The sequence below is a fragment of the Nicotiana sylvestris genome, chromosome 6 (genome assembly GCF_000393655.2).
Source record: "Nicotiana sylvestris chromosome 6, ASM39365v2, whole genome shotgun sequence".
In the NCBI taxonomy this organism is placed as follows: domain Eukaryota; kingdom Viridiplantae; phylum Streptophyta; class Magnoliopsida; order Solanales; family Solanaceae; genus Nicotiana; species Nicotiana sylvestris.
In genome coordinates this window covers 190,903,775-190,931,107 of record NC_091062.1, presented here as the reverse complement: position 1 = coordinate 190,931,107, position 27,333 = coordinate 190,903,775, and positions in this window count along the sequence as shown.

Sequence of the window (27,333 nt, the reverse complement as noted above, 5' to 3'; positions counted from 1 at the left end):
ATCCAATGGCTTCATCTTCATGTTCCTGTCTCTCAGAAAGAATATTAGTTTCATCAAATACTACATGTACACTTTCTTCTACACACAAAGTTATTTTATAGAACACTTTATATGATTTGCTATGTGAAGAATATCCCAAGAATACTCCCTCATCACTTCTGGGATCAAACTTACCTAGGGAGTCTTTTCCATTATTGTGCACAAAGCACTTGCATCCAAAAGCCCTAAGATGGGATATGTTTGGTTTTCTCCCTTTAAGTAACTCATAGAGAGTCTTATCTACAAGAGGTCTAGTCATGCATCTATTGATAATGTAACATGCAATGTTTACAACCTCTGCCCAAAAGCTATGTGGCAGTTTACTAGAAAGAATCATAGTCCTAGCCATGTCTTCAAGAGTCCTGTTCTTTCTTTCAACTACTCCATTTTGTTGAGGAGTCTTAGGGGCAGAGAAGTTATGATCTATACCATTTTCATCACAGAATTCAGCAAACTTAGAAATTTCAAATTCAGTTCCATGGTCAGACCTAATGGATGCAAGTTGATTTCCTAATTGTTTATGAGTTTTTCTAACAAAGGCAGTAAACATGTCAAATGCTTTATCTTTAGATGTTAGAAATAGTACCCAGGTAAATCTAGAATAATCATCAACAAGTACCATTACATATTTCTTTCCACCTCTGCTCATGGTCTCATTGGACCACAAAGATCCATATGAACCAGTTCCAACGACTTAGTTGTGCTTACCATTTTCTTGCTTTTGAAGGATGATCTTACCTGCTTCCCCCTTGCACATGCCTCACAAACTTTGTCTTCCTTGAACTTGATGTTACGTAACCCTATCACCAAGTCCTTAGATACTAATTTGTTTAGCTGATTAAGACTGGCATGACCAAGTCTTTTGTGCCACAGGAGGGGATCATTATCCAACATACTTAGGCAGGTTAGTTCATTCTCTAAGAGAGTAGACAAATCTACAATGTAAATATTGTTAACTCTTTTTCCCTGCAAAATAATCTTGTCAGTGGTAAGGTTAATCACAAAACATTTAGTAGAAGTGAATGCTACAAGGTTATCTTTGTCACACAGTTGTGACACACTGATCAGGCTGTATTTCAAGCCATCTATCAAGTAGACATTCTAAATGGAGTGAGAGTCTATCTTATCTACCTTTCCAAACGCAATAATCTCACCTTTCTTCCCATTTCTAAAGGAGACATTGCCTCCCTTTAAGTTCTCAAGTGAAAGAAACTGGTTCTTACTTCCAGTCATATGTTTTGAGTAGCCACTGTCCATGTACCATATTTGGCTACTTCCCTTCACTTGGACCTGCAAAAAGAGATCAGGGGTTAGTCTTAGGAACCCAAACTAGTTTGGGTCCCTTTCTATAGGCAAAGGGATAAATCAGATTCCTTCTAGCCGACCCAGACAACCTAATTTTTTGTTGAACAAAAGCTTTGTTCTTTTGATTGACCTTTTCTTTTGCATTACATTCATTTTTGTAATGGCCAGTCTTGCCACAGTGTGTACAGATTTTATTCTCAGGAAAAGTGAGTTACTTGCTTTTAAGATCCCACTTAGGTGCTTGAGTCCTATAACCAGGTCCTCTTTTGTTGCTACTGTGATGTTCTTGTAGCTAGGAGAGTGCATCAGAAGCCTTATTCCATTTGCAAGTTCTGTCTAGTTCATGTTTTACCTTCCCTAGATCTTCTTTTAATGCTCTTATCTGCTCATCCTTCCTGTATAGCTTGTCCTTTATTTTTCCTCAGTTTTCTTCTAGGATGAGATGTGTGTGATAAGCTTTCTTCTTTCCTATTCTTAGTTTCAGTTTTAAGTTCTCAGACCTAAGTTCTAGGACACTAGTGTCAAGTTCAAGAACCCGGTTCTTCAACTCAGTATTTTTACTTTCACTCTCATTAGCCCTAAACTCTAGATTTTTGCACTTGGCTTTTAGGATCACACATTCCCTAGACAGCTCTTCCTTCTCATTATTAATTATCTCAGACTCATCAATGAAGTCTAGCAGTAGCTCAGACAACCTTTCTTTAGATAGGAATTTAATCTTGTCTTTGAGATGAAGAATACTTACCTCTTGTTCCTCATCTGATTCTCTGATGGCCATAAGTGCTTGTTCATCTCCAGCTTCATCTTCTGAGTCCTCATCTGATGTTTCTCTCCAAGCAGCAACCATAGCCTTTGTTGATCCTTTGTTCCTTTTTGGTTGAACCTGTTCCTTCTTCCCGTTCCTTCGTTCAACCCTTTCCTTTTTCCACTCAATTTCCCATTGAGGACAATTTTTGATCATGTGATCAGTCTTACTACATTTGTAGCATCCCTCATTGGTCTGTTTCTCAGGAGGCCTTGGTTTGTTGAAGGTTGTACCTCTTGAAGAACCCTTTCCTCTTATCAGGTACTTTTTGAAATCTCTTGTGATCATAGCCATTTTATCATCCTCCAGATCTAAACCTTCAGTAATTCTGAGAGCCAGACTTCTTTCCTTTTTAGTTGCATCCATTTTCATGGTTTGCCTTCTCAGTTCATAGGCAGTAAGGTTTCTAATTAGTTCATCCAGCTTGACGGTAGCAATATTCTTTGATTCCTGAATAACAGTGATTTTGCTTTCCCAAGAGACTGGCAAAACCCTTGTCAAAATCTTCTCAACTTTTTCTTCTTCAAGAATAATCCTTCCAAGAGACTTAAGTTCATTTGTTAGTGTGGTAAACCTTGTATATATCTCTTGGATGGTTTCTCCTTCCTTCATGGTGAAATTCTCATATTGAGAATACAACAGTGTTCCTCTTGACCTCTTCACTTGATGTGTTCCTTCATGAGCCACTTGCAAAGTGTTCCAGATTTCCTTAGCAGTGGTACAACTTTGAATTCTGTTGTACTCATCTGGGCCTAGTCCACACACAAGCCATTTCTTGACCTTGACATTTTTCTCCCACTTCTTCAGGTCTTCAGCAGTGCAGTCAGCTCTTGTCTTTGGCACATCCACTCCTTCAGCATTCTTCTTTGTAGTTGCTAGAGGACCATTAGTGACTATGTCCCAGAGTTCGTAGTCTTCTCCTATGATGTGATCCCTCATCCTGTTCTTCCACCAAGAATAGTACTAACCATTGAAAAGTGGAGGCCTAGCAGTGGATTGCCCTTCCTAGTTCCCAGGTGGTGCACTCATGTTGATCTTTTCCTAAGGTGTTAGCCTCTTCAAGGATAACCTGCTCTAATACCAATTGATGTTCTAAACGTCAATACCACACAAGAGGAAGGGTGATTTGTGTGGTACCCAATTTTCGCTCTAGAAGAACCTGGTTCTTCTAGGTGTTCTAACTACTATTGTTTGCGAAATAAAAAGTACATAAAATAAAGAACACAGAGATTTTTACATCGAAAACACCTGGCTCAAAAGGTGAAAAAACCACGACCTACTACTCAGTAAAGGATTTCCCCAAACTTCCACTAAAATCACTGAGCCAAAACAACATTTACAAAAACTCTTTGTAAACCTAAGGATTAACTCTAATCCCTTGTAGCACACAACCTCAACTGTTGTGACAACTTCAAATTAGCTTATAACTTGAACACTCAAAGTACCTAATACAACTGCTTCTATAAATGCTGAAAGGTACAACTTTAAACCACCTACTACAATTGAACTAGAATAAAATAAAGACACAATGGAATTGGTTCTTCTATCTCGTTCAAGTAGCTTCAGGAGTGCACACTCAAATCTCACATAAGTTGCTTGCAAAATCGCCTTGCTCTTTTGCTTTCAATTTAGTTTAACTTCTGCGTTTGTGCAATTACCTGTAAAAGAGAACAATCACTATCATTTAATACGTTAGAAATTAGAGTTTGATTGGGACTTAATTTCTGATCTTCTATCGTAGTTGAGTCCTTGAAGATATCAAACTCTAACACTCTCTTTATCCGGATTGTGTTATATTTATATAAGGAGACTTTATCCCCTTATCCGATATGCAACCTTTTCGATCAGATAAGGAGATATTGCTGCTTGATCAGTAGGACTTATCTCCTTCACGTACATCTCACATGTGTAAGTTGATCATGACAGTGCTTCACAATATGGACCTGGTCCATGACTGAGTTCAATTGTGATTCTTCAAAACTTCACATGTTCTTGGGCAAAAAATGATGCTCAGCCCAAAATATCATTTAAAATGTCAAAAACGAAGTAAATATGGCTAAGTTATGAAAACAGTAGAATACAACATGACTGAGTACGATTATGAAGTCAAAACAGTGAGGAATAGCAGTAAAAAGCTCATAAGGGTCCAAAATAGTTGGCATGAGGCCCAAATATGGCATTCAACCCAAATTATGGTAATAATCTCCAAAACACAATGATATCAAACAAGTTTTAATTAAATACGCGACTTAATAGTCATGCGGGACGGACCAAGTCACAATCCCCAACGGCGCACGACCCCACGCTCGTCATCTAGCGTGTGCGTCACCTTAAAAGTAGCACAACAATGTGAAATCCGGGGTTTCATACCCTCAGGACAACATTTAAAATCATTACTTACCTCAATCCGGTCCAAACTCTAGCCCGCGATGCCTTTGCCCCTCGACTCGGCCTCCAAATGCGCCAAATCTAATCAAAAATAGATTTATACCATCAAATAAGGTGTGCATTCGATTTATCGATTCGATTTTGACCCTTATCAATAATCACTTATTGATTATTGATTTGTACATATGCTTATTGTTATCGTTTCAATAAGGTTTCAATTTTTTAATTTTGATTTATCGATTTTTGGGGCTTATCGATTCGGTTATCGATTACACCATTAAGAAAATTTGCGGGATTCCATGGAAAGTATATCGCTATAAACACGCCTAACTAATATAGACAAAAAGAAGCTAAAATAAAATGAACACCATTTATAACATAAAAATTGTGTCAACAAGCACATGCAACGAAACTAAAGTAAAGGATCAAATGTATGCCACCAACACTCCAACGGTTTATAACATAAAAATCAATGAACTTGCACAAATAACATGTCTAGCTTTTACTTGTTCTAATTTTTATAAAACGTTCTATTCTATTGTTGAAAACATTTTTTGTTTCACTAAACTTATGCTATTTATGAACTAAAGTATATTATAGTTTTTTTTCATAAAATAAATTATCTCATAAAACTAATTATTAACGTAATAAACTATTTTCAAGAACTAAAAATACGTACACTAAATTCAGAGGGAAAGTTTGTTCATTTTGTATGGAAGTAAAGGGCATAATAGTCATAACAACGTCTTAATTAGAAGTATGCCAAATGTGGTAAGAGGAACAACGGTCAACAGAATAGTACTAGTGTAGTAATAGGCGTAGTCCGTAGGGTGATTGGCCTGAAGAGAGTAGTAAAAGAAGACAAGAATATCCTCTATCTTATCGGTTTATCGATAAATCGAAAACCGAAAATCGAAGAGGACAAAATCGAAATCGATAACTCGATAAGTAAAATTTCGAAATCGAAATCGATTAGCCGATATCGATAAACAGATAACAAATAGTCAATTCGATTTATCGATAAACCGATTCGAATGCATACCCCTACCATCAAAATATGCTAAGGGAACAATGCCCACTCGAAATAACCAATTTACATCAAAAATCCCAAAATTGGCCAAACCCGACCCCCGGGCCCATGTCTCGAATTCCGATAAAATTACAAAACTAGAATCCTTACACTCTCACGAGTTCATACATATCAAATACATCAAAATAAGACCACAAAAGACCCCTCAAATCCTCAAATTAAAGTCTCCAAATTTCAAGCCCTAACTCCCCAATTTTAGGCTTTAGATTACACAAATTTCAAGTCTAATTAGGTAGAAATCATAATAGGATCGAGTATTGAGTCCAAAAATCTTACCTCCAAGTGTTTCCCTTTGATTCCCTCTTCGATCCTTCTCAAAATCTCCAAAATTGCTCAAAAATGGTGGAAGATAGACCCAAATCGCGAACATGGCTATTTAAACATTCTGAGGACAATGTGGACAATTAGGGGTAAATAAGTAGGGGTTAAATTAAGGAAACAATCTAGAGGAATCAGTAAGTATCACAGTTAATCAAATAAGGTAAGAAACTAAATAAGGTCGCAAATAAAGGAATAATCAAGAATCAACCTCTAGGTTTTTACGGAGCAAATAAGTGAATCAGGAATCCAAAATAGTACTGATTTAAAGGAGAATAATATATGTTTCCGCAAATACACAAATAGGTTAAGTATAAACACACAAAATCAGTTGAGAAATCGAGTCAGAAACCTTAATAGAGGCATACTAGGATAAGAATCACAAGGCGTTTAAATTAGACTAAGGAGTAATCATGAGAATCAAAGCATAGAACAAAACCGTGCCCATGTAACACGGTCAAATTGAGAATCAAAGCAAAAACAAAAATTGGGGTTTTAGCATAAATCAACTAGGGATAAGGCAAACTCAACATAAAACGACCAAAAAGTACATAAGAACAGAGGGTTAAACATTCAAAGTCAGAAAACATTTGGAGAAAAGGATTTCCAGGAAACCCTAGCTTTAGAAAAATGAAAAATCACTCGAAAAACTAGAAGATTTTTATGAAAAACATGTGAAATAGGTCCGATTCTTCTCAAATATGTGCAGATCTGAGAAGATTAAAGACAAAATTTAGGGTTTTCTGAAGTAAATCAGAGATGCGAACATAGGTCTAGAAAATTATGGATTCATATCAAAATAAGAGAGGCTTCTTACTTATGGTCGAGCAAATGGCCTGAAACAGGCAAAGAAATCAAAGGTGCAAACCATACCACCTAGGTCCCTTGAGATCTTCTCACGGATCCAAGAAACTGATGAACCATAGCAAGTAGGAGGCCAATATAGGCCCGAGATGACAAAGAAACATCGTAGAATGGAGGGCTAAGCAGGTGACGATGCCTGAAGATTAGGGTTTAAGTAGAGAGCGTTTGAGAGAGAAGGGAACAGGTGACGGCGGGGTATGGTGGAAAATGATTTAGGTTAGGAGGGGGTCGTTTGGAGTTAAAATTGGTAAGAACCAATATGGGCCGTTGATCTTAGAGATCAACGACCAATATTAGAGGGGCCTGGGTCGGGTCGAATTGCATTTGGGCCTGAGTGAATTGGGTTAGGGATTTGGGCTGGTTTTTTGGGTCCGAAAATTAGGGAGATTAAAAGGCTATTTTTTAAATACCCAAATAATTGAATAAAATTATTTTATAAAATAATTAACAATGAGAAAAAATATTTTCATGCATAGAAGTGTCTCAAAATAATTATTCAATATTTTAAAAATATAAGGGACCAATTTTTGTCAAAATTATGCAGTGGTGTGTACATGGGCTATAATTGTAAAATCAATGCAATTGTAACCAAAAGGTGTAAATCTGGCTATTTGAGAAATAATTGGAACTCAATAATGCCATAAATGATAATATTAAATCAAGAGATATTTTAAAAATCGTCTATAATGCAATTTTGTAATTTATATGAAGATAATATTGAGATAAATTAATTAAAAAAGATAAAAATTATGGAAAAATACTCATTGATGCCAATGCATAGTTTTACAGATATATATGCATTTCAAAAAATGTTATAGGGAAAAATTGGGTATCAACAGCTGCCCCTCTTTACTCGGGAAGGATGAAAGAGTTTTCGGGTAAAGAAATGATGGCCAATTTTTTACCGAATGGGATGTTTTAAAAGATAGCCGCCGGACTTTGGTCTTCGAGCTGCCTACATATCCCTGGTTTCATAGGAATCAGATCATGTGTAGTTCCAAATCCATCGGTATAATGTACCGATGAAGTCATTAAAAGAATGGACACGAAATTCGAGATAGATGAAAGAGTGGTTATGGTGAACGATCAAGTTTGAGATAGTTGAAGGAACTGGAGCGTGGTCGCTCCTGGTAGGATAGAGGTTGCTTACTAGTCACCTGCAGATAGAGATGCTATGAACATGTATTTGTGCGAAAATTTAAACATGATGCAGATTCCCTTCGGACCATGAAAGTTGCCTTCGGACGGTTAAGGATGACGTCCTCAGACCATGATGTCCTGGGCCATGAGTTGTCCAGTGAGGGATTCGCAGGCCATGAAATGATGTTCTCGGTCCATGAAGATGGCGCCTCCGAACCATGACGCCTTTGAATAATAATATGCAAATTTGAGAGATCCTTAATCCATGGCATGGTGTCTTCCGGCAATGAGGATGATGCCTTTAGACTTTGGCGCCTTTGTACAGGTTGGCAATATTTCAGCCCATGGGATGCAATAATATGATGTTAACAAGACAAGGCTTAATCTTGTGAAATGGAGGACATAGCTTAGCTTGACAGAAGAGCAAATAGATAGTACCGGAAAAGAGCAACATTTATGCAAGGAGGGACAATGCTTAGTCCCATGAGAAGGCAATGCTTAGCCTCATGCAAAATCGGAGACAGAGCTTAGTCTTATGAAAGATGCGGGACATGGCTTAGTCCCATATAGATGGAAGGCAGAGCTTAGACTTATGCAGATGGAGGCAGTGCTTAGCCTTATGCAAATATGGAGGCAGGGCTTAGCCTCATGCAAGGTTCGGGACATGGCTTAGTCCCAAGCAAATGGAAGGCAGTGCTTAGCCTTATGCAAATATGGAGGCAGGGCTTAGCCTCACGCAAGGTTTGGGATAGGGCTTAGTCCCATGCAAATGGAAGGCAGTGCTATGCCTTATGCAAATATGGAGGCAGGGCTTAGCCTCATGCAAGGTTCGGGATGGGGCTTAGTCCCATGCAAATGGAAGGAAATGCTTAGACTTATGCAAATATGGAAGCAGGTCTTAGCCTCATGCAAGGTTCGGGACGGGGCTTAGTCCCATACAAATGGAAGTCAGTGCTTAGCCTTATGCAAATATGGAGGCAGGGCTTAGCCTAATGCAAGGTTTGGGACAGGGCTTAGTCCCATGCAAATAGAAGGCTGTGCTTAGCTTTATTCAAATATGGAGGCATGGCTTAGCCTCATGCAAGGTTTGGGACAGGGCTTAGTCCCATGCAAATGGAAGTCAGTGCTTAGCCTTATGCAAATATGGAGGCAGGGCTTAGCCTCATGCAAGGTTCGGGACATGGCTTAATCCCATGTAAATGGAAGGTAATGCTTATCCTTATGCAAATATGGAGGCAGGTCTTAGCCTCATGCAAGGTTCGGGACATGGCTTAGTCCCATGAAAATAACGAATAGCAAATAAGGTTAGAATGTTTCTTAGCTGGGGATACGTTTAGTGTCTGGTGGCCCGTTTGATAGTGATTTTGCTTCGTGTATATATATATTTGTGAATGCTATCGCTACGTCAGATGTTCCTGCGCTCAAAGAAAAATTGTAAGTTTCATAAGGGGAGGTTAATTCATGCCTTTGTCCGCTGGCCTTGCTCTGCTCCGTTCTGGAGGCCTTGTTTGAGTTTTCCTGGGTAACACCTGACTGCTACGGAAAAAGAGTTTTCGAAAATATACAATTAATGATAAAAAATAGAGTCATTTTAGAAACATAGTGAAATATCAAGTAATTTTAGACGAACTAGTGACCGTAACACATTTCAGAGACATTGCAACTTTCTCGTGTTAGAATTTTGAGGGTCCTCCTCAAAATTCTACCCCAATTTGGTAGATTATCCTTTGGTTGTTTGCAAGCAACAAACTCGTTGAACCTTCTTCGAAATTTTGAGAATCCTTCTCAAAATTCTGCCCCAGTTTCTTAACCAATTTCTGACTTTTTGGCATGCGATGACGTTAGCTGGACTTGCCCTCCTCAAAATTCGTCCCCAGTTTCTGACCTTGAGGAAATTGAAATTTTATTATGATATGATCGAACCTATAAGGCTGCCTACGTATCCCCTCTTAAATGGGAATCAGGTCAAGCATATTTCAATTATATTAGATGAAGAAATGTAAATAGTCTAAACATAGTATCTCTTGACTGTGTCTGAATTGATTGGTTTTGGCCAGACTTCTCCGTCCATTTCTGCAAGTATGAGCGCTCCTCCTGTTAGCACCCTGTGAACCATGTAAGGACCCTACCAATTGGGAGAGAATTTCCATTTGGCTTCATCTTGATGTGGGAAAATCTTTTTCTGTACCAGCTGCCCTAGTGCAAACTGTCTTGGTTTGACCTTTTTGTTGAAAGCTCTGGACATTCTGTTCTGATAAAGCTGACCGTGACACACTGGTTTTATACTTTTCCCATCTATAAGGGCCAATTGCTCATAACGGCTCCTTATCCATTCTGCATCGCTGAGTTCGGCTTCATGTATGATCCTTAAAGAAGGGATCTCTACCTAAGCTGGGATGATGACAACTTCGGTACCATAAACTAGCATGAAGGGAGTTGCCCCGGTTGATGTGCGAGCTGTAGTGCGGTATCCCAACAAAGCAAAGGATAGCTTCTCGTGCCATCGTTTGTGGTTTTCTACCATCTTCCTTAATATTTTCTTGATGTTTTTGTTGGCGGCTTGTACAGCTCCATTCATCTGAGGTTTGTATGCTGTTGAGTTCTTGTACTTGATTTTGAAAGTTTCACACATGGCTTTCATCAGATCACTGTAGAGATTGGCGGCATTATCAGTGACAATAGACTCGGGAACTCCGAATCGGCAAACAATACGATCCTTGACAAATTCTGTGGCGACTTTCTTGGTTACAACTTTGTAGGATGTAACCTCTACCCATTTTATAAAGTAGTCAATACCTACTAGAATAAACTTGTGCCCGTTTGAAGCAGTAGACTCGATAGGACCGATGATATCCATTCCCCAGGCGGTGAATGGCCTAGGTGAGCTTGTGGCATTGAGATCATTTGGAGGCACTTTTATCATATCAGCATGCACTTGACATTGGTAGCATTTGCAGACATATTAAACGCAATCTGTCTCCATAGTCATCCAAAAGTAACCGCCCTAAGTATCTTCTTAGCCAAGACAAAACCATTCATATGTGGGTCGCAGGTCCTCACATGTATATCCTCAAGTAGCTTAAAAGCCTCTTTTGCGTCGACACATCTTAGCAATCCCAAATCAGGAGTTCTTCTATACAAGTTTCCTCCACTGCGTAAGAAGTGGTTGGACAATCTCCGGAGTGTGTGTTTCTAAGTATGGCTTGCATACTCGGGGTACTCTCCCTTTGCCAAACACTCCTTGATGTCATGGAACCAAGGTTTTCCCTCCATCTCTTCCTCGACATGAGCATATTAAGCCGGTTGATTATAGATTCTCACTGGGATGGGATCAATGAAATTCTTATCCGGATGCCGTATCATGGATGACAAAGTGGCCAAAGCATCGACAAAATCGTTCTGAATTTTGGGAATATGCCGGAACTCTATCTTCGTGAACCTTTTTCTCAATTCCTATACATGGTGCAGATATGGCAATATCTTGGAATTTTTGGTGGCCCACTCTCCTTGTACCTGGTGCACAAGCAAATTTGAATCACCTATTACCAGCAACTCTTGGATATTCATGTTGATTGCCATGCTGAGCCCTAGTATGCAGGCTTCATACTCTGCCATGTTGTTAGTTCACGGAAATCTAAGTTTAGCAGATATCGGATAATGTTGTCCTGTTTCTAATACCAAACCGCTCCAATGCCCACTCCTTTGAAATTTGCAGCTCCATCAAAGAACATCTTTCGGCCGTCGTATACTTCAGTAATGTCCTCTCTTACGAATGATACTTCTTCATCAGGAAAATATGTTTTTAAGGGTTCGTATTCTCCTCCCACCGGATTTTCAGCAACATGGTCTGTCAGTGTTTGTCCTTTGACCGCCTTTTGAGTTACATAGATAATGTCGAACTCACTTAACAGTATCTGCCACTTGGCTAACTTCCCAGTCGGTATGGGTTTCTGAAATATATACTTCAGGGGATCTATCCTGGATATGAGGTACGTGGTATATGCACAGAAGTAATGCCTCAATATCTGGGTCGTCCAAGTCAAAGCATAGCAGGTGCATTCCAACAGAGAGTATCGTGCTTTATAAGGTGTGAATTTCTTACTTAGGTAGTATATGGCTTGCACCTTTCTCCCTGTCTCATCATGTTGTCCCAGAACACATCCAAAGGCTCCATATAATACAGATAGATAGAGCAGCAAAGGTCAACCTAGTTTTGGTGGGACCAAGACTGGTGGTGTGGATAGGTACTCCTTGATTTTATCAAAAGCTTTCTGACAATCCTGGGTCCAGCTTGTTTCAGCATCTTTCCTTAGCATCTTGAAGATGGGTTCGCATATAACTGTGGACTGTGCTATGAAGCGACTGATATAGTTGAGATGTCTTAGGAAGCTCATCATATCCTTTTTTCTCCTAGGTGGCGGTAACTCCTGAATAGCCTTAACTTTAGACAAATCCAGCTCGATTCCTCGACGACTGACAATGAATCCCAATAGCTTTCCTACGAGAACCCCGAATGTGCACTTTGCGGGGTTTAGTTTTAAGTTGTACCTCCTTAACCTTTCAATGAAATTTCTCAAGTCCGCTATGTGATCTATGACCCTCTTGGATTTGATCATGATGTCATCCATATACACCTCTATTTCTTTGTGTATCATATCATGGAAGATGGTTGTCATGGCCCCAACATTCTTTAGACAAAATGGCATCATCTTGTAGCAGTATACCCCCATATGGTGTAATAAAAGATGTTTTCTCTGCATATTCTTCATCCATCCAGATCTGGAGATAACCCGCAAAGCAATCTACAAAGGATTGGAGTTCATGCTTGGTGCAATTGTCGATTAAGATGTTTATATTTGGTAATGGGAAGTCGTCCTTGGGACTTGCTCTATTTAAGTCTCGATAGTCAACGCATACTCTGACTTTCTCATCTTTCTTCGGGAGTAGTACAATATTGGCTAACCAGGTTGGGTACTCAACCAACCTAAGGACTTTGGCTTTGATCTGCTTAGTAACTTCCTCCTTGATTTTCAGGCTCATATTTGGTTTGAATTTTCTGAGTTTCTGCTTCACCGGCGGACACATGGGATCGGTAGGCAACTTGTGAGCCACTATGGTCGTGCTCAAACCGGTCATGTCATCATATGACCATGCAAAGATGTCCTAATACTCCTTTAGGAAACGAATGTACTCTTCTTTCTCTATCAGTGATAAGTGAATGCTGATGCGAGTCTCCTTAACGGTCTCAGCGTCTCCCAAATTTACTGCTTCGTTTTTGTCCAGGTTGGACTTAGGCTTATTCTCAAAGTTCTAAACCTCCCTGACAACTTCCTCAGGTATTTCATCTTCTTCATCCGAGTCACTATCCTCATATTACGTTGCCTCATTACATGTCACAGTCACCGGTTCATCAGGAAGTAATAATAACGTTGTAGAAAGAAAAAATATGGAAGATAATAATGAATAATAAAGAGCAATGCATTTGATTAAAACTGAAAACATCCAAACAAGTACGACTCGATGAATCGAGCATTTATTTTGAAACAAGTAAGTCTTTAAAACGAAATTACTGAAAATCTTAGATGCCTAGAATGGCTACAAAAATAAAATCTGCCAAGCTACCCAGGGACTCGGCGGGCCCGGGATGGTGTGGCAGTCCAGTTCCTAAGAACAGCTCCCTTCTCCACAGTTTGAATATTGAGGCCTTCTTCCTCCTCCTCCTTAATTATAGCACTACAATCCTTGTCTTTTTCCTCCAGGAACAGATTCCTTAGCCCAACTAATGCTTCTTTTTCTGCAGTTCCCCATATTGTATCAGCTTGGTAAGAAGTTTAACCTATATGTGGCATTGTTTGCTCGAGAGGTTAATTGGGTCCGCGCCATGGAGGTGACCAATCATCATACTCTTGCCATGTATACTGGTATCCGAGCCCGAAGATAGTAGTATGACATTTCGGCTATATCGGTTTGGTAATACCCTGGAGATTCTTCCCAAGCCCTTTGCCGGGTTCATACCCAGACCATGCCAGTATACTTTCTATTTTGTTACTCCACCATTTGTCTTTCTCAACGGCATTGACACGTTCAATGTGATGATAGGTTTCCCCTTATCCTTCCTCTATTCCCGATAATCGGGATGGTTTGACTGGTGTAAATGGGGTTACTCTCGTCTCCGTGAATGATCACCTCCTAATGGTTCCATTCGAATTTCACAGCTTGGTGTAGTATGAAAGCCACAGCCCTAGCGTCATGTCCATGGTTGGCCCAACAGAAGATTGTATGAAGCCGAAATGTCAAGCACTTGGAATTCAACATCGAACCAAGTTGGCCCCATCTGCTGACAAAGATTAATCTCCCCAATCGTGGCTTTTTGAGACCCATCGAAGGCTTTCACGTTCATGCTTCCTGCCCATATTCATGGAAACCTTTGCCTAATCTTTTTAGAGTATCCAATATACAAATATTGAGGCTTGAACCTCCATCAATCAAGACACTGGCAATGAATTTGTCTTCAAATTGCACCGTGATATGCAATGCTCGATTGTGATTCAACCCTTTAGGTGATAGCTCATCCTCGTGAAAGATTATCTTATGACTTTCCAGTACCCGCCCTACCATGTTAGCCATCTCTCTGCAGGTGATATTGTTGGGTACAAAAGCTTCACTCAACACCTTCATCAGAGCATTCTTGTGCGCCTCTGGATTTTGCAACGGTGATATGATGGATATCTGAGTCGGGGTTTTGTTTAGATGATCGATGACGGAGTATTCCCTTGCTTGTACTTTCCTCCAAAGGTTATCTGGTCCTGTTTCAATGGCAGGCTGCTTGGTAGTGGCATCCTTACTTGGCCCTCCCAAGTGTTAGGTGTATAGATTCTTCTAGTCCTAGTCATTCCTTATGCAGCATCGGATTCCTCCATCTTTGTCTTTCCTTTTCACCTAGCTCCGGCAACGTAATCCTAGGGTATTGCTTTTGAATTGAGAGGAGGTGTGGTTGATACTGTCACTGTGAAAGGTGTGGTCACTTCCACTTCAAATGGAGTAGTGGTGACTGTAGGTGGAGCTACCTTTACCTCAAATGGAACCGATGCAACCACTTCAACCTCGATTGGTGACTGAGTCTGTACTACGATAGTAGTAAGTATGACTGCGGGTTTAAAGTCATTGCCTTCTCGAATAATCCCAATTGACCCCTCAGGATCCCATTCTTCATCCATCTCTATCATATATATCCTACCACCCCTATGATCCAGGAGAGGGTTGTTGCGGACATTGGGTGCAACTTCTTTTGCCTGTACGACCTTGTTGTCAATCAGTGTCTGAATTTTGTCTTTCAATGTTCGGCACTCATCAATCGTGTGCCCCTTCTTACAGGAATGGTATGCACAGGTTTTGTTTGGGTTGACCCATAGGGACGGGTTTTCTACTACCACATTGGGAATGGGAGTGACATAACCAGTGGCTTTCAACCTTTCATACAGCTGGTTGATGGGTTCAGCAATAGGGGTGTATTGTCTGGGTGGCTTGCGGTCAAAATTGGGTCTTGATCTTAGATAATTTTGGCGAGTTGGAGGTGACTGGAAATGAGATGGTTGGGAATTATAGGTATGATAGACAGTGGCCAGTTGGGAATATCTGGGAGATGAGGGTTGATATGTATGTGGAGGTTCTTGGTATGTGGGTGGAGGTGTTTGTTATGTGGGTGGAGGTGTTTCATATATGAGTGGGGATTTTGGGCCCTGAGCCACCATTACTGCCCCAACGTCTTTCTTCTTTGACATGCCACCTAATTGTAGTGCCTTGTTTGTTGCCTGTATTGCCTCAAAGTTTGTCACCATCCCGCTTTTGATGCCTTCTTCCATGCTTTCACCAAGTTTGATAATATCAGAGAATTTATGATTTTCAATAACCATCAACCTTTCATAGTATTTTGGATCATGTGCCTTGACGAAAAATTTGTTCATTTGTTCCTCGTCCAAAGATGGCCTGACTTTGGCTGCTTCTGACCTCCAACGAGTAGCATACTTGCGAAAAGTCTCGGTGGGCTTCTTCTTGAGGTTCTGAATGTAGAAAATATCTGGTGCATTTTTTGTGTTGAACCTGAATCGGTCCATGAAATCAGACGTCATACTTACCTAGTTGGACTATTTCTTAGGATCCTGGCTGATGTACTAGGACAAAGCGTCTCTCGTAAGACTCATCGTGAAAAGCTTCATCCGGATCTTTTCATCCTTTCCGACCCCGATGAGTTTGTAACAATAGGTCCTTAAATGAACCCTAGGATCACCTGTACCGTCAAACATCTCGAACTTGGGAGGTTTGTAACCCTCCAACAGTTCTACATTCGGTTGTATGCACAAGTCTTCATAATTCAAACCTTCTATCCCTTTGCCTCCTTCGACACCCTGAACTCGACTTGTCAATTTCTTAAGTTCCTCAACCATGTTCTTGATGAGCAAATCCTTCTCAGCGGATTCTGGTGTATAGGAGGTTGGTTGAGTAGACTGAGGTACAGTTTCCACATATATAAAGTTGTTTTGGTGAGTGCCAGGAATCTGGGTGTAGTGGTGGTCATTGGTTGAGTTTTGAGGACCAGAAATGGGTTGTGGTGTATTCTAGGGAGTATGATAATTAGCGGTTGGTAGGTACTAGATTGGTTGAAGGTGGTGTTGTGACGGAGTTGGTATTGGTAGAGGATTGACATTTTGAGGTGGAATTGCGTATTGATATGGTGTGGGAGGGTTTTGTGGATGTTGGTTTGGTGTATTTTGGGGAGGCGTTGGGTTTTTGGTATTCTGTTGGTTGATATCGAGGACGTTTAGGGTGAGGGATAGGTTTGCCAAGTTGTGGACCTGCTCAAGCTCTCCCTACAGCTCCAGTATCTTTTGTTCTAACCTCAAAACTAAATCATTTGGCGCCAGAGTACTCTCACCATCTGAAGTTTCCACATTCTCAGCATTTTTCTTTCAAATACCACTTAAGTCATCCATTTAAGCTTTCCCTTTGCTCTTTGTATTACTTGGAGGAGGAGGAGGTGGAGGGCCTCTAGATCTGGTGTGATACGCTGATGATGCCAGTATGGGCGAACCAAACTTAGGAGATGGGAATAAAGAAATAAAGAAAACAAAAAGTAAACAAGTCAGTAAGGGTTCTAAAATATTTGCAGTATTTAAGCACATATTGTGGGAATGTAAATTTGTGTCCTAATTTGGAAGCCTCGTTGTGCCCGAGGTAGGCCAAGCGACAAATAAATTTGGAGAAATTCAGTGCCAATAATTGCCTCATTCCATTAATGTAAAAACAAACGACCCCAAAATGACACTAAATAAGATAATGTTGTTAATGACACTTGGACTTATTACATTTAAAAGGAAAGAAAGTAAATCTAATCTACTTGGTCCTAGAGGGACCCTCTCCAGACCGGATGCTGTTGTCGATCAACTCTCCCAGCTCGCGCAGGTTTAACAGTAAGAATGCCCTTGCCAGATGCCCTACTTCGTTTCCTTCAGCGTTCTGGCAGTCGGTGACCCTCTTCCTTATCTTCCCTTCTAATTCCATTAAACTGTACTCCAGATATTCCAGCCTTTCGCTGGATTTAATGGCCCTTTCTTTCCACTCGTTAATCATTTCCATGTCGGCCTTATGTTGCGCCATATGCTCAGCTTTAGACTCTCGAACTCTTTTGTGCAACTTGTTATACTTCACCTCTACTTTGGCAGACTCATCTATGACCCTGTTTTCTGGACCAACCCTTGGCTGAAAGACCCTTGATAGATTATCATCCAACCATGAGGGGTAAAAGTATGAATGGCCTGCATGATATCGGTCAGGCTCGATAGTATCCTTCTCCACAATAATCTTTAAAGTCCACATGTGTTGTGCTTCATTCTTATATGGGATGGCATCACCCCGTAAATCAGCTATGAAGTGACTTATTTTAGCAACCCGTGGTATGACATGTGTCTTGCCTGCCTGTCTCATAACCCTGAGGGGAGCATAAGGGTATATCCCCCTTAATCCAATCAACACCAAATGTGGGACGTCTCTGGATCTGATGATGAACTCATCGGTGGGGAACCACTCGAACATCCACTGAACCTGTTCCTCAGTTAACTTGTTAAAAAACTGCACCCATCCTATAGCATCCTTAGGTTGAGAAAACATGTCTGGAAGGTAAGTCATTCTCTTAGGGTGATGGAAGGATATGTGGTCGCTCCTTGGCCTTCGTGAAAACTCTTGGCGGTATTGACCCCTTTGGAGATGTTCTAACAGCCAAGCTTGTAACAACAAATTGCAACCTTCAAAGAATGTAGACCCCTTCTGGCAGCGTTCCAAGGCCCAATACATATCCGCAATGATCATAGGGACAATAGTATATGTATGCCCCTCGATCCCGTCCATCAGAGTTTTGGCCACCATGGCCAGCCTATGGATTCTATCCCCTTGGATTGGGAATACCAGCATGCCAAGAAGCACATAATGAATACGAAGACCCTACGATGAACCCAACCCAAGGAGGTGATTGAGAATTCATCATCAAAAATATGGTAAGAGCTGCTGTGACTGTATCTTTCATAGAGGAAGTCAAAAGGTATGTAGGAGTTTTTTAGGCACTCCAAATCATCATTTTTCCTCAACCTCGTCATCTTAAGGAACCCTCTGGTGGTGCGATTTTCAGGTGCTAACAGACCAGGCTCTCCCAAGGCAACCCAGCAAATCCTCTTATTTCTTCTAGGATGGGAGTCATTTTTATATCCCCAAAATGGAACACAACCCTTTCCTTATTCCAAAACAAAGTGGCGGCCTCGATCAACATTTTGTTTGGTTGAAGATCCAACAATGACGACAAATTCCCTAAGACTCTTTTCACATGTTTGGGTCACTTGAGGGAAGATCCCTTCACCAATCTAGCAAAAGTGGGGGTATGTTACCGACCATACCGAATCTGGGGACTTCGTGCCTCATTTTCTGCAAAACAAGAGATAGTAAGACCCTTTACCCCTTCGGATTCGTCTATTTATACAGTAATGATTAGCATGTTGGCACTTATTTCTCTAAATTAATGCACACAATCGTGATTATGTCTGTTGGGATTGTGGAAAACCTGATGGACTTTTGGACGAGGCTTCTCTTAAAGAGTTATTGTGCGGACAACATATTAATCCGGCTACGTTTGACCACAATGCATGTACAATTAATTAGAGTAAGGCTACTACAGAGGTCTAGACTGGGACCCTCAAACGGACAACTTGAGGGGGAAAGGCACGGAACCGTCGAACGCACCGCTGATCAACTAGTTTTACCGCAAATACTCCTTTCCAAATTTAAAGGGTGATATATAGGAAGAGCGCAAACAATCATCACGCGTTGCTATAGGATTGATTACGCACGAGTGGAATATGATGTTGAGCATGATTTATGCAACAATAAATAGCATGTTGTCAAGTATTTGCACGTAAAATAAATGCAGTATTTAAATAATTGAAAGACGGTTACGGAAAAAGAAAACAAAGAGACAAATCAGTTTCAGGAAATAAAAGAAATCATAAGTAAGCAGTTAAATCAAAATAAAGGGGAAAGGGTACACGGGATAAAGCATGCTTAGACTAATTCACAAAAAATAAGTTTGTTATGGTAAGAGCTTAAAAATATCCCCGACAGAGTCGCCATACTGTCGCGCCCCCATTTTCCTCGCGGAGTCCGGGTCTCGACATTCATTGGGAACAACTCGTTTCTTTTTGGGAACTGGTATTTAAAGAGTCGCCACCTAACGAATTAAGGTGTGTTAGGGTACCTAGAGCAATTAACTCATATCACTGGTTTGCATTACTAGAGATTAAGGTAAGGGCTCGAAATAACCTTGAGGGGAAGGTGTTAGGCACCCTTTGCGGTCCACAACGGTGGGTCCCAGCCGAACTTAAACTATGAGAATTAGTCAATTAACAAGTAAGTGGTCTTAGCACATATTTGAAAATAAAGTAATTTTCCCCACCTAAATGCATATATGATTAAGGAAGTTCAGATAATGAAAGTAAAAGAGGTTTGGGCAGCTTAAACACATGTATATGTAAAGAAGAAAAAAGGGAGTTTAAATAATTTAAACACATATAAGAATAGGGAAAGGGAAGTCCTAAGTTGATTAGCCTAAAAGATCAATCTGTGCAATACCCGGTAATCCTCCTCAACTAGAGGGGTTACACGTGACATTAGCGCGCAAGTCATCATATCCTTTACTACCCATTACCCTCCCCTTAATGATTATATAAGCGAGTTTTATTGACGACATCTAAGCATGATGTTATCCGTCCCTTCTTTGTGGCCCCGGAGGAGTTTAGGACCTTTAGACTTGGGCAGTTCTAGACAATAATAAGGTGTTTAAAGGAGAAAAGGCTAGGCGACAACAAATAACAGATAGGACTATCAATTAAGGAAGCAGGTAAAAGGCTCATATTTACCTCCACACATAGGCAAATAAACAGCACGTCTCAAACAACTGATTTTGAAGAAGTTCAGAAAGCCTAGGAACATGATATCTAGATGAATGTTACAGATACAGGATATGTAGGGTTTGTTCTAAGGGAGGTGGCAGAATCCTAACCAGTTTGCCTACTGATTTTATAGCTTGTGAAAATTTAAACAGTTTAAACATAATCAGAACATAGTTTCTCATTTTTTACAAGGAGATTAATTACCTAAGGCTTGCCTAGGTGTGAGACAATCACAATTATAGGAGCTGTTTAAACAGTTTGAGATTATTCAACCTATAGGCATGCTGGATCTAAGTGATACATATTATAATATGCGATTTATCAATTTGTGTTTAGAAACATGATACCTATGCGTGAGTCTATTTTAAACATTTTCATGGACAATTATTGATTTAATCGAAATAGACGCGGTTCAAACAGATGCAAACAGAGTTCCTAAGAACATTGTACCTAATGCATACAGAAATGACAGTTTTTAGTACGATTATTTAATAGCAGGATGTCTATGTGACAATACTTGCGAAGAACCAGGAATTGAGCATGCAACATGCTGAAGCAGTAAATGTGAAGGCCCTAAAAACAAGATATCTAATGCACAGGTTCAACATAGTCTAAATGTAAATGAAAACATCAATCCTAGAACATGGCTTCTAATGCAGATTTGCAGAATATAAAGCCTATAGCATGTTTTCTACCCAGCTTTACCCACAAGATAATATAGCTACCCTCCATTTTCACTAGTTACGCCAATATCTGTTTACAAATAATTATTACAGACCCGAATTAAATAAATTGCACAAATGAAATGTAAAATGATACTATAGGGAGCCTGAAGCAGGAACAAAATAAACCTGGGAGCACCAGGCCTTCAATGTAGTCTCAAATACTCAGAAATCTCATAGCCAACAAGTGTCCAAGTGTGTCAGAGTTCCCTAAGGACCTCAAGGATCCCGGACAGTGCTCACACCCAGACTTTTCTTAAACAGGGACTGGTTATGTGCAGTGTGGAAGAGCCAGCCCTAATATGCTAGAGTTCAGAGAGACATCAAGGATCCCTAAGCAGTACACATATCATAGGGGCAGAACTTAATGACCTAAGAGTAAGTGAGAGTGCTTGACATAGTTTGAAAGACTTAGTGAAAATATTGCGGAGATAACTTTTTAGGATTGAAAAAGGTTTTCTGGAATAGACCAGTTTTAAGAAAATGCTAGGAATGAAAACCAATTTTAGAAGGATACTGATAACATTTTGAAATCAGTTTAGAAGAGAGCAAATTCAGTAGACAGTCAATCAATCATAGAAGGTTTAGATCTACAGGCATTTTAGCAAGCATATTTGCACAAAGGGGTGAAAGAGATACATGGAAATCTCATCGAGGGTACATGAATAGGATGTAGGGAGGCATGTAGACAATAACATGCATAGAACACTTAGGAGCTTCATAGCCCTAACAAATTAACTAGGATAGCAGGCAAATAAAACATGGAGCAAAGATGTAGAGGATAGAATCAGACACACAAGTAGGATTAATCACATGCATTAAGTAACCAACATGATCACATAATTACATGATTAAGAATAAATCAAACAAGTTGTTCAAACATCAGATAAACATGTGAAGTGTAGACATACTAGTTATACATTGAACAAGACAAAATTTCGGCATGCTAAACAAAGAAGTAAATAAGAGGATAGGTTAAATTCATAGTCTATGAACTAATGCAGGAATGAAACACATAGAGTTTGGGTTTCAAATTTAACTAGATACATACCAGTTCGAGGAAAAAAAGAGTGCAGAATATAGAGCAAGTATAGTATCGCTATCTAGCCTTGACTTTCAGCCGGGTAGATCCACAATAGCACAAGTAGCACAAGCAGCAAATAAGGAAAAAAGTTTGAGTGTATGTGTGTGTTGTGAACTAATGTGTGTCTAGAAGTGAGAATAGAGGAGAGTATATATAGTAGTTAGGAGCAAAAAAGAATAAGGTAAAGGAGATCAATCAGTCAGCAATTAAGGGAAGCTTACGAAATAAATTATGCACAAAATCAATATAGTCTCCCTTAATTAAGGGGTAATTACCCAACAATAAAAGGCAAGATAATATTTAAGGAAAGAAAATCGAGTAAGACTTAAGTACAGAGTGAGCAATTAGGGGTAAATAAGCAGGGGTTCAATTAAGGAAACAATCTTAAGGAATCAATAAGTATCACAGTTAATCAAATAAGGTAAGAAACTAAATAAGGTCACAAATAAAGGAATAATCAAGAATCAGCCCCTAGGTTTTTACGGAGCAAATCAGTGAATCAGGAATCAAAAATAGTACTATTTTGAAGTAGAATAATATATGTTTCCACAAATACACAAATAGGCTAAGTATAAACACACAGAATCAGTCGAGAAATTGAGTCAAAGCCTTAATAGAGGCGTACTAGGATAAGAATCACAAGACATTTAAATTAGACTTAGGAGAAATCATGAGAATCAAAGCATAGATTGAAACAGTGCACATGTAACACGGTCAAACTCAGAATCAAAGCAAAAATGTCAAAAATTGGGGTTTTAGCATAAATCAACTAGGGCTAAGGCAAATTCAACATAAATCAACCAAAAAGCACATAAGAACAGAAGGTTAAACATTCAAAGTGAGAAAACATTTGGAGAAAAGGATTTCCAGGAAACCCTAGCTTTAGAAAAATGGAAAATCACTCGAAAAACCAGAAGATTTTATGAAAATCATGTGAAATAGATCCGATTCTTCTCAAACATGTACAGATCTGAGAAGATTCAAGACAAAATATAGGGTTTTCAGAAGTAAATCAGAGATGAGAAAATAAGTCTAGAAAATCATGGATTCATATCAAAATAAGAGAGGCTTCTTACTCATGGTCGAGCAAATGGCATGAAACAAGCAAAGAAGCCAAAGGTGCAAACTAGACCGCCTAGGTCCCTTGAGATTTTCTCAAGGATCAGAGAAACTGATGAACCATAGCAAGTAGGAGGCAAATATAGGCCTGAGACGACAGAGAAACATCGTAGAACGGAGGGCTAAGCCGATCATGGCGCCTGAAGATTAGGGTTTAGGTAGAGAGCGTTTGAGAGAGAAGGGAACAGGTGACGACGGGGTATGGTAGAAAATGATTTAGGTTTGGAGGGAGTCGTTTGGAGTTAAAATTGGTAAGAACCAATATGGGCCGTTGATCTCAGAAATCAACGGCCAATATTAAAGGGGCCTGGGTCGGGTCTAATTGCATTTGGTCCTGGGTGAATTGAGTTAGGGATTTGGGCTGGATTTTTGGGTCCTAAAATTAGGTAGATTAAAAGGCTATTTGTTAAATACCCAAATAATTGAATAAAATTATTTTATAAAATAATTAACAATGACAAAAAATAATTTTCATGCATAGAAGTGTCTCAAAATAATTATTCAATATTTTAAAAATATAAGGGACCAATTTCCAGCAAAATTATGCAGTGGTGTGTGCATGAGCTCTAATTGCAAAATCAATGCAATTGTAACCAAAAGGTGTAAATCTGGCCATTTGCAAAATAATTGGAACTCAATAAAGCCATAAATGGTAATATTAAATCAAAATCGTCTATATGCAATTTTGTAATTTATATGAAGACAATATTGAGATAAATTAGTTAAAAAATATAAAAATTATGGAAAAATACTCATTGATGCCAATGCATAGTTTTAAAGATATATATGCATTTCAAAAAATATTATAGGGAAAAATTGGGTATCAACAACTGTGGTCAAGGCAATCTTTTGCCTCTGAAAGCTCTCCTCGCACTCATCCGACCACTTTAATGGAGCACCCTTTGTGAGCACGTGATTTTTGCCCTATGAGAACTACTCCCAAAAATTCAAAATAAAATGGTTTTGTGTTATTTGTAATTTATTTGTATTTTATCTGCGCATGTTTATTTCTACTTTAATTAAGAAAAATACAAAAATATGTGTTGCATGTGCATTTAGGATTTAATTTTACAATTCAGGAACTAATTAAACAATCAAGTTTGTTTTGCAAAATGAAAAAATCACAAAAAATATGTACTTTGCATTTTTGCGTTTAATGTCCGAATTGTGTGATTTTATCTTTATTTGATGTTTAATTTCGTGTGATAGCTATTATTAAGAGTTAATGTTTTAGTTAATTATCAATTTTATAATTTAATTAGGATTTTTAGTTGAAAAGGAATTAAAAGAAAAATGAAAGAAAAAAGAAGAAAAAGAGTGAAAATTGGGCCAATTTCAGTGCAAAAATTAGGTCCAAATCACCCATGAACCAGGTCCAGTTTGGCCTGGCCAGAGACGTCTTGAAACGACGTCATTTGGTCACTCTTAATTAAGGCTGTTAGATTAAATCGATCCAACGGCTGAGATTCAATCTCCCTTACCCATTCCCGAACCCGACCCGTTACCCGGATCCAGCCAACCCCCCCACTTAAACCAAACGATGTCGTTTCCTATCAGTAAAAGGATCCAGGCCGTTGATCGTGCTTGATCCAAAGGCCAGGATTAAACCACCCCCTCCGTATATAAGTCCAACCTCTCACCTCACACACCCCTAAGCCATACCCCTGTTCATCGTCTCTTTCAGAGACAAACCAAACGACCCTCAAAACCCTAGCCGCCCTGAAACCCTTTTGCCTGAAAGCCGGTGGCAACAACACCGATGACCATGAAACTAACACCCTAGAGCACCTAACCACCCTCTCCACGAATCCCTTACCCGTGTTGCTCGAATCTGCCTGTGGCTTCTCGAATCTTCAATCGAAGATTCGAGCAAAACTTGAAACTACCCCAACCAGTCCCAAACTCATACCAGACATCTCCCTGACCTCCCTCGTAACCAAACCACCGTTGGTTTGGTTCGAATCAGACCAGAACCGTTCGAACCCCAAATTAAACCCCCAAGAACCCTAGAAAACCAAAGGTTGAAGTTTGTCCGAAGAAAAGGAATTTGGGTGTCCAGTGGACCTTAGTCAAAGTGTTCTCAGTTGAGAACACTCGATTAAGGTCCGTTCGACCTCAAAAAAGGTCCGAGTCAGAGTCCAAGTCAGGATCGTCTAGTTTCCGAGTTCCTGAGGTATTTTTCTTTTCCTGTCTGTTCCATTTTGTGTTTGTTTATTCTTTTTACTTTGTTTAGTGTAGCTTTATTGATTTTTCAATTTTTGTCGATTGATTCTGTCCTTCTTCATCAGACCTTTTATTTGGTCCAATTTTATCATTGCTTCTGTTTGTTGTCGATTGTTATATGTTATAACTGTTTAATCAATTGAATAAGTTTCATCGTTTAGTCTGGTATGCTTGAGTGTTAGTTTAACACGATAGTAGTTTAATTTTGGTTTTGATTTCATAGCTCATTCATGTCTGTTTCCCCCTGCTTCGTTTGTGTTCTAAATTTTGTGTTAAAATGAGCTCGTTGATATTTGAACTTAGAACTGAGCTTGTTGGTATATTCAGTTCATTGAACTGGATTTATTGGTCATTTGTTATCCTGAATTACTGGGATTTGAATTGGTTATAGCTATTGTAGTTTGTTGGATTCAGCTTAGTTAGTTGGTAGGTTTGAATAGGTTAGAGTTGAAAGGTTCAATGCAGAGTGAAAAGGATTGGGTAAGGCAGTAATTTCAGGGACTTTAGGAGGGTATTTTGGGATTGAAAGATTTGAAATTAGTTAAGTTGAATGTCCTGACAATGAGGTATTAAAGTACCAATAAACTAATGAATTGTTTAGTAATAAGTGGGGAACAAGGTTTAATGGCATGAGAAGTTGATTAAATAAGTTAAGTTACTCATAACCTTGGATTAAAAAGGAGAAAAATATGTAGTAGTGGCTGTCAGGGAATATCATGGGCAGAAATACTTTCCTAAGTGCTCCTTAGAGCTGGAAAATGGGCTGAGGTTTTGGGTTTAAATATAGAGATTAGTAGAGACATTAAAGAGGACTTTGAACGGGCAGTAAGGGTTTAGAGTCAAAAACACATAGAAAAAGTCCAAAGATAGACACACATACAGAGAGAAAAACAGACATTGAGAGACATATAAGGGAGAGAGCTTGAGAGACACACACTTCCTGACCTTGACAAAGTTTGAGAAAACCTACTGTTGCATTAGTGCTCCTGAAGTCAAATTAGAATTCCAGTTGATGAGTTGCATGTTTCTAGCTTGATTTCTGATTGTGAGAGTTTCAGAGGTTTCTTGGTTGGTTTTCTAGTGATTTTGGATTTATTCAGGCTGGTTTTGAGTCAGTTCTGGTAATTCTGTTTGGTTTTAAACACTTCTGGATTTCTGGTTTATCACTTGGGTCTGCTCGTTGTTCTATATTACTGGGCATTGATTACTGCTGTTGCCGTTCGAGTTATTGTTTTAGCTGACCTCTTCTACTTCATTTATATTCCAATTCCAGGTACACGACTTTTCCTTTGATAGTTGCGAGCTGAAATATGAAAGGATTGAAGCATGAAATCTAAGTTATTTCAATTTCTGTAACTGTATATTCAACATTCAGCTTATTGATGTGGTTTAGATTTCTGTTTAGGGTGTATTAAGTGGGTTAATAAACTGCTAAATATGAATGTGTCTAGTTGAATCATAAAATCGTGTATTAATGTATACAAAAACGTACGGGAATTTTAGTCGTTGAGAACCAGTTGTGATTAATTGGAAGAAGTTCATGTTAGCTTTAGTTAAATTCATGTCAACTATTTTCAAATCTGTTTGAAGAAAACTCATGTTATGAGATAGAGTTCCCAGTAGCATTTGTCGTGTAGATCGTAATCATAGGCGAGCAGGTGGTTTTAATTGGTGACTTTAAGCTGAGTCCCAACGTATTAATTTGCATGTAGGAAGGGTAATATCCAAATAACAAATAGGATTTTGAA